At 31.8% G+C, this 9473-nt stretch overlaps 1 long non-coding RNA gene across 1 annotated transcript; it reads right to left on the reverse strand.

The window, feature by feature from the left end:
- Positions 1-898: 898 nt before the first annotated feature.
- Positions 899-7200, reverse strand: LOC110694156. The gene is made up of 2 exons (XR_002505774.1): positions 4805-7200; positions 899-4698 (listed from the first exon to the last, which is right to left on the reverse strand). It is a non-coding gene; the product is annotated as an uncharacterized LOC110694156 (long non-coding RNA).
- Between the last annotated feature and the right edge of the window lie 2273 nt (positions 7201-9473).

The following is a 9473-nucleotide window of genomic DNA, read 5'->3' on the forward strand; positions in this document are numbered from 1 at the left end:
CAACCTACTTACAGAAGAAGGAAAAGGGATTTTTTGGCTACATCAAAATTGCTCATCCACCAATTCCCTATCCAGGAATAAAACAAGAAATTAAAAGCAGGGTTGGTTCAAACTAAAAAGAACTGAACGTAAACTAACATCCTGCAAAGGGAACGAGTACTTATCAAAGTAATTAGTTTTTGCTGCCATTGTTTCAGTCAATATCCCTGAACTGCAACAATCATCAGTTACAAGAAGAGCAAACCTACCGCAACACCAAAAATTCAACATCAAGAAGCAAAGGAACAGGTATAAATAATAAATAATAAACGATAAACGATAAACGATAAACGATAAAACGATAAACGATAAACGATAAACGATAAACGATAAACGATAAACGATAAACGATAAACGATAAACGATAAACGATAAACGATAAACGATAAAACGATAAACGATAAACGATAAACGATAAACGATAAACGATAAACGATAAACGATAAACGATAAACGATAAACGATAAACGATAAACGATAAACGATAAACGATAAACGATAAACGATAAACGATAAACGATAAACGATAAACGATAAACGATAAACGATAAACGATAAACGATAAACGATAAACGATAAACGATAAACGATAAACGATAAACGATAAACGATAAACGATAAACGATAAACGATAAACGATAAACGATAAACGATAAAATAAACATAAATAATAAATAATAAATAATAAATAATAAATAATAAATAATAAATAATAAATAATAAATAATAAATAATAAATAATAAATAATAAATAATAAATAATAAATAATAAATAATAAATAATAAATAATAAATAATAAATAATAAATAAATAATAAATTATATATAAATGATAATTAATAATTAATTAATAAATAAATAATAGAACTTTGTCAATTCTTTTCTGTCATTTAGGTGTGATTGCCAAAAGTAAGACAATTGATAATAGGAAGAATACAGGTCACCACAGATGTGAAGAAGGAATCAGATTATCCAAAACTTATGACTGTAAATCTGCAAGAACAAACAAACAACAAAATTCTCCACTTCCATTCACTCAACTCCAGCAGTCACTTAAAACTATGCGAAAATAAAATTTAAAACTAAAATAATACAGGCATACAGCCATATTGATATATTACCAATCATAAAATTCTTTTAAGTATAACTCCATCAAATTCTACCAAAAAGTGTGGTATCTGCACTAGAAACAAACCACAAAACTCTGCATTTATTATTATTAACACACGCACACACATACAGAAAAAGGGCAAACAGGAAAATTTATTAACATAAAATTGTTCAGTTGGACATATACAAAACACTAATAATATGTAAGCCAAGCAAATCTATGTAGAATACAAGGAGTCAAGGACTAAAGAAAAGGCATCAAGAAAAGTAACTACCTCGACAGTTGGATACCTATAATCAATCATGATCACCGACTATGAGTACTGCCAAATGCTTCACAACAAACCAATTATAAACAAAACGCATAACAAAAATGAAATTTAAGTTACAGAACATAAATACAACACCAAATATGTCATGAGGTCCCCAAACCACTTACCCCCCCCCCCCCTCTTAAGGAAAATAACAAATTTAGAGCAAGCCAAAAGACATCGTGGTACACGAATAACACTACCACCTTCAAAAGGAGGAGTCTACCTGAAAAACACTTAAATCTGCAGTGCACTATACCACTTCGACTTACACCTAATGCTTCACTACACAAGCTAATACCACGCAAGTTAAAATCAAAGAAAGACAATAAGCGTATATCACCACATCAGAATGCAGAAATTAGAAATTGACAAAAAAAAAAAAAGTCGCAACACAATGTTAGCATTCACGAAATAAATCCAATACCACATCACTTGGAAAGAGTAGAAATCAATCTGTGTAATCACAAGCAAACACAGGCACTTCTGAGATACAAAATACCACACATCTTAAAACCATCAAAGCACAAGCAAAACCTGACTGCTTTCGTAAAGTGTATCAAACCATCAATTTTTTAAAATAGTGCAGTGTCTGCAAGAAAAACAAAGTTCTCCACTTCCAAGTTAACTCTAAAACTACATAGAAATATGCAATTAAAAACATACAAAAAAAATAAAAAATACTCCAGCAAATAATTAAATGAATCATACCAAAATTATAAGTGATAAAATTCTTTAGTCTGCCACAAACTATCACATACCTTCATAAACATTAAAAACATTTGAGTAATTCATGAAGCACACTAGGAGTCACGAAGACATTAGCAGGCTAAGAAACTGGTTCTACAGTCTACACCTTAAATCATCTCTTACCAACCATCACTGACCATGAGAATTGCCAAATGCTTCACACCACAAGCTAATTGAAAAAAAATCACAATAACAACAAATTTTAAAGTAAATAAATAAATTAACATTATAAGGATAAGCACACATACCAGGAAGCTGAAACTAATTCACTCACAAAAAAGAAATACTTAACAATTGAATTTTCCTAATGCCATACTAGCTGTAAATAACACAGTAGAAAGTAGAAACGAATCATTGTAATCTCCAGCAAGCGTGCAACACTGAGGCGATATCTATCACAACAAAATAACAACTCAAGACATTACTTCATGATTGATAAATAAATACCTAAAGAAGACAATAACGGGTATAAAGTCGCAAGGAAAGGTTTTACAAGAGTCATTTACAGTATTCAGCCACACAAATGTAGCAAATTAGGTCTATGATCAAACAGGACTACAAGAGACCAAAAAAAAAAAAAAAAAAAACTAAAAGCAGAACCATTTGCTTATAAAATTTAACATCAACCATACACCATCATCAGATGTTCAACAAGAAATCGATCTCCCAGTATTGTGTATCAAAATAATATAGCGCAAACCTCTAACCAAATCACAACACAAACTTGATCACCATTAATTCAACCGCCAAAGAGCAACTACATGACCAAACAGAGCAAAATCCCCAACAATAAGCAAACAATTGAGCATATCGCAACAACGAACTTGATCACTAATATTTTTAACCACAAAGAAACAAGTCGAGACAAAAAAAAAAAAAAAAAAATCCAACAATAAACAGTTAACAAATAAGATTACAAACCTCAGACTCCAATCAAATACCAACCATTCAATCCTCATCGGCGCAATGAAAAACTTCTTTGCATGGTTCAGTTATCAGGTAGTCAACCAAATTAGTCACTGAAAAGCACTAAGAAATAATAATATTCCTAACAATTTATCACTAATCAATAATAAATTACATAGTCCAACTACTTCATAATCAAATTTGTTATATAAATAATTAAACTATTACCCAAATTTTTTGGTTAATAAAGGTTTGAGGGTAATTTTTGGTAATCGTCTTTTACAGCAACAGCTTGATTATCCGAAAAACTGCAAAAAAATTTACGACAAGAGACAACACAGCAATGGTCAAAACTAAAAATCGAAACCACTCTAGAGATCGAACACCAATCCAGCAAACCCTTCTGAACATCTTCGTCATGCCAAACTTCAAAAGTTAAACCAAAAACCCCAAATTCGAAGAAATATTTAATCAATCAACGCAATAGATCAAACCTCAATTAACATAAAACGTTTTTATTCAGCCAACTTGATCACCCGATTAATCAACCGCTAATAAGCAACTGCAAGCTCAACAAGAAATCAAACCAAAAAACCCTAATTCCAAAAAAAACGGTTACCCAAGTTGATCAAGCATCAATAAGGGCAAACCTTTGACAAAATTTGGCAACAAAATCGACAAAAAAACATACTTGATCACTGAGGATTCTAACACCAAGAAGCCACTGGATGCTAATGATCATAAATAAGAAAAAAACATAACTTGGAGGAATTCATAGAAATTAAATTTCAAACATAAAAATAAATCAAACCCCAAATTCTTCGGCGGAATTAAATTTGAAAGATCACAACTGCCACAGATATTATACTGACCAATCCATAAGAAGCAGCAAATTAGGTCCATGATTGAACAAGAATAGAACACATAAAAGCCAGCATACTGCAAACAAAATTCCAATTAAACCATCATAAAACAGAAAACTTCAGAGTCCCACACCCAAACTCAAGGAACCAAAGAACCTCAACCACACCATCATCAAATGTTCGAGTAATTAATCTACAAGTATACAATGACACCCTACTACTGTACACAATCAGGCCCATCACTTCATCATGACATGAGTAAACAAATTCACAAGACTTTGGGTGGCCGAAAGCAATTAAGTAAACACACATTTAACATCTGCAAGAGCTAAAGCCACTACAAGCAGAATAAAGAAGCCAAAACCTTTAAGCAAATCGTGAAACCAAATCAACACAAACCTTAAAGAATATTACAACACCAACTTGATCATCAACAATTCAACTGTCAACAAATAACCACATAACCAACTAAAAAGAAATATCCAGTAATAAGCAAACCTTAGAGCAAATAACAACCACCTACTTGATCACCAATAATTTAACAGCAAAGAAGCAAGTCAAGGCAAAGGAAACTCCACCAATAAATTAACTGATTATAAAGAAATCAAACCTCAAACTTCAATAAATTACCCATCCATTCTGTCCTCACCGCAAGGCAATTTTTTCTTTGCAAGTCTCGTGTCAGGTTAGTTAGACATTTTAGTCACTAAAAAGCACCACTAACAATAATAATATTCATAAAAATTAATCACTAATCAGAAATAAATTAATACCAAGTTAAACTACTACAAATCAGATTAGTTATATAGAAATTTATACATTTACCCAATTTTTTTTGGTCAAGATAGGTTTGTGGATAATTTTTGGTGATAACTGGTAATTATCACAGCAGCATGATTGTCCAAAAACTGCAAAAGTAGCTGCCCATAACTCCTGCAACACTTTTATGTAACAAAAAACAGTGCAGCAACAGACAAAACGTCAAATCAAAACAGCTCTACAGATCAAACACCAATACCTGCAAGCCTTTCTGATAATCAAAAATCAAACCAAACACCCTAAATTCAAAGAATTTTATATTCAATCAGCGTGATAATCAAACCTCAATTAACCCAAACCTTTTTATTCAGCCAACTTGATCACCAATTATAAAACAGCCAACAAGCAACTTCAAGTATCAAATAGCGCAAAACCTTTACATTCATCCAAGGTGATCACCGATTATTCAACAGCCAATAAGCAACAGCATGCTCAAAAAGAATCAAACCAAACTAAAAACCGAATTCGAAAAAAATTGGTAATCAATCCAATCTATTGATATATCATATCATAGCGCAAACCTCTTTAATGATCAACGATATCGACAGACAACGTACTTGAATAACGATTATTTAACTTCTGCATGATCTACAAAAATCAAACTAAAGAACCCTAATTCATAAAAATTGGTTACCCATCAGCACTCCTGAAGTCCTGATCAATCATCAATAAGCACAAACCTTTGAAGAAATTTGGCCATGAAATCAACAAATAACCTACTTGACGATTCAAACACTAAGCATAAACCTACACAAAACATCTGCAAGAGCTAAAGCAACAACAAGCAAAATAAAGAAGTCAAAACCTTTAAGCAAATCATGACACCAAATCAGGACAAACCTTTTCATAGAAGTACAACAACCTGATCACCAGTAATTCAACTGTCAAGAAGCAACCATATCACCAAACAAATAGAAATCTCCAACAATAAGCAAACCTTTTAGCAAATAAAGGCAACCGACTTGATCACTAATAATTTAACAGCAAACAAGCAAGGCAAGACAGAAAAATTCCAACAATAAATTAGTATCAGCTAATAAACCTCAATCAAATACCCAACCACTGAGTCCTCCTCGCAATGTAATTTTTTTCCTTGTAAGTCTTGGTATCAGCTAATTAACCAAATTAGTCACTATGCAATAATAATAATCTTCACGAATTAATCAATAACCAATATCAAGTCCAACTACTTCAAAATCAAATTTGTTATGTAAAAATTTAAACTTTTACCCAAATTATCTAGACTTGTGGATGATTTTTGGTGATAATTGGTAGTATTTCACAGCGACAGCTAGATTGTTCGAAAATCTGCAAAATATTATGCCACTAGAAACACCAATAATTCGGAACCAGTCAAAACGGCAAATCAAAACAGCTTTAGAGGAAACTAAACACCCATCCTGCAGACCTTTGAGATGATATTGGGAAACGAAATCAACAATAATTCAACCAATAACCCCAAAATCGAAAAAATTGATAATCAATCAGCGCGACAGATCAAACCTCAATTGATAACCCAAACCTTAACATGATCACCCACAAATCAAAAGCGAGTACGCAACTGAATGCTCAACAAAAATCAAACCCAAAAAAAACCTAATTCGAAAAAATTGGTAATCAACCACTTCAACAGACCAATCAATTAGCGCAAACCTTTATGACGATCTTTGGAAACGAAATCAACCATCAACTAATTGAAGACCGATTTATTGCATGCTCTACAAAAACCAACCAAAAACCCTAATTCGAAAAATTTGGTAACCAATCAGCATCAAAATAAGCGCAAACCTTTGACGAAATTCGGCAATAAAATCAACCAAAAAAAACCTACTTGATCACCACCAATAAATCAACCTCCAAGAAGCAACTGCAGGATCACAATCACAGAAAAGAAACGACCGAATTCGTAGATAATCGTAGAAATTGATAATTAAAATTAAATCAAATCACAAATCAAACCCCAGTTCTTCAACGAAATTGAATCCTCAACCAAACGATTACAAATCCCGCAAACAGAATACCGATCAATCCAAAGAAAAGCAGCAACAATCAAGATAGAAAACGATCAAAACCCTACAATCATCAATTCAAATAAACAGAATCCCGATCACAAATTACGCAAGACGATAAAACGCAAAAACAGCGAAGCAGAAAATAAAACGGAGAGAGACGAAGACAGAAGACGAAGCAAAATACAGAGCATAAAAGATATAATGAAGAAGAGGAGGGTTTTGAGGGGGTATTTATAAGGTGGATGAGGCGGTTAAGGTTTCTATATTTGACGCGCTTTCTGGAATTTTCACGCGATTTCCGAAAGTCGGTGAGTTGGATTTTTTAAAATAAACTTTCTTTTTTTTGCCTTCTACGTGTCCTTTATTTTTTTATGGGCAGCCAGATGCGACCTTGACTTTTTTTTTTTTTTGCCATTAAAAAAGGAGTGTTTTCAAAAAAAAAAAAAAATAAATAAAAAAAGGAGGTGGTGAGTGATCTATTTCTTAACATGAATCATGACCGACCTAATAGTAACCTATTCATCTATGGATCTATAGTACTATACAGAGAGAAAGCACTTCTTCGTCTATAAATTTTGTTTTTCCTAAAATACCCTTTTATTTTTTTAAAATTACATTATTTACCTACAATTAAATATTATTATTTTTCTATTAAAAAAAAAAATTGTCCTATCATAACTACTCATAAACGTAACCATTATTTAAATAAATAAATAAATAAAACTACCTATCATAACTACCCTATAATAACTGCTCCACTTCTTTCATATAAATGTATATCTTCAACTGTAAAACCGCTCTTAAGTTTTTTTTTTCCTTCTAATTTTTTATATGGTACACGCATAGCGTGTACTCTTATCTATAGTACTATGGGCGTGTTCGGCAAAATATAGCTATGAAGGTAGCTGTAGCTGTGGAGGTAGCTGTTAGCTGTGTAGGTAGTTGTTAGCTGTCAACAAGCTATTAGCTGTGAAGATAAATAATTTAAATATGAGTGTTCGGTAAAGTAGTGGTTGACTAGCTGTTACATATAAAAATCAATTTTTTATTTTTAAAACTATAGATTAAATTTTCAACAGCTACTTGAAAAGCTACCTCTAATTTCAAAAGTTAATGGGCATGTTCGGCAAAATGTAGCTGTGAAGGTAGTTGTAGCTGTGGAGATAGCTGTGAGCTGTGGAGATAGCTGTGAGCTGTAGAGATAGTTGTTAGCTGTCAACAAGCTGTTAGCTGTGAAAAAAGATAATTTAGGTATGATTGTTCGGTAAAGTAGTGGTTGACTAGCTGTTACATTTAAGAATCAATATTTTATTTTTAAAACTATATATTAAATTTTAAAAAGCTACCTCTAACTTCAAAAGCTAATAATCCTAGCTTTTAATAAAAGCTACCTCCACCACTAAAAGCTACTTGAACCATTACTTTGCCAAACACTCACATTTTTTGTTGAGTAGTGGTTTGACTTGGTCAAACCACTAAAAGCTACTCAAAAGCTAGCGCCGAACACGCCCAATGTTTCTAACTTTTCACAAAAGCTACCTCCACCACTAAAAACTACCCTAACCACTACTTTGCCAAACACTCACATTTTTTGTTAACGTCGAACACGCCCTATATAAAGATAAAGCACTTCTTCGTCGATAAATTTTGTTTTTCCTAAAATACCCTTATATTTTTTTAAAATTACATTATTTACCCACAGTTAAAAATTATTTTTTATTAAAAAAAAATTATCCTATCATAACTACTCATAAACATAACCATTATTTAAATAAATAAATAAATAAATAAAACTACCTATCATAACTACCCTATAATAACTGCTCCACTTCTTTCACATAAATGTATATCTTCAACTGTAAAACCGCTCTTAAATTTTTTTGTTTTTTTTTTTCTTCTAATTTTTTATATGCGTGTACCTCTTAGCTTGTTAAAGTTAATTGTACAAGTTCCTATCATTATTAAAAATTTTAATTAAAATTTATCATCTTTAATCAATAGTTTAAAAAACACCCAGCATCTAATGACCACCCTTGAACCACCAAGTCTTCCACCACACCACTAAGCCATTCCCCAACCCACCGAACATTATTCAACCGCCCATAGAACCCATAGTGGAGTGTTTAAATTCTTTGGCAGACGATTTTGGGTGCGGGTTTAGGGGTGGCTAATGGCTATGGGTTTTTTAACCTTAAAAAACTCTTTTAATAAGCTATTTACCAAACACACAAATTTATTTTTTTAAAAGGTGAAATCTCCAATAATGTTCAATAAGCTAAAAGTTTTTCAAAAAAAACACTTTTGCCCTATTTTGTAATTAGCGAAGCTGATTGATAAAAGCTGATTACATTAGCTGGTTTGACTAGCTGATTGTATTAGCCTGTTTGACTAGCTGATTGTATTAATCTATTTGTATAAAATTATTTGGTAAAATTATTTGATTAGATATAGCTGTTTTGTTAGTTGAACATATTAAATGACAATTTTAGACATTGACATTTTTTAGGGCATTGACATTGTAAATTAGAGTAACTTTTTAGGATAAGAGTGTCATTTGGAAACCATATCTCAATAAGCTAATATGAAAAGGCTCTATTTTTTAGCTTCTTACAAATTAGCTGATTTGTCCCAATCAACTCTTTAAATAAGCTCTTTTACCAAAC

Source organism: Chenopodium quinoa, unplaced genomic scaffold, assembly GCF_001683475.1.
Source record: "Chenopodium quinoa cultivar QQ74 unplaced genomic scaffold, ASM168347v1, whole genome shotgun sequence".
NCBI lineage: Eukaryota > Viridiplantae > Streptophyta > Magnoliopsida > Caryophyllales > Amaranthaceae > Chenopodium > Chenopodium quinoa.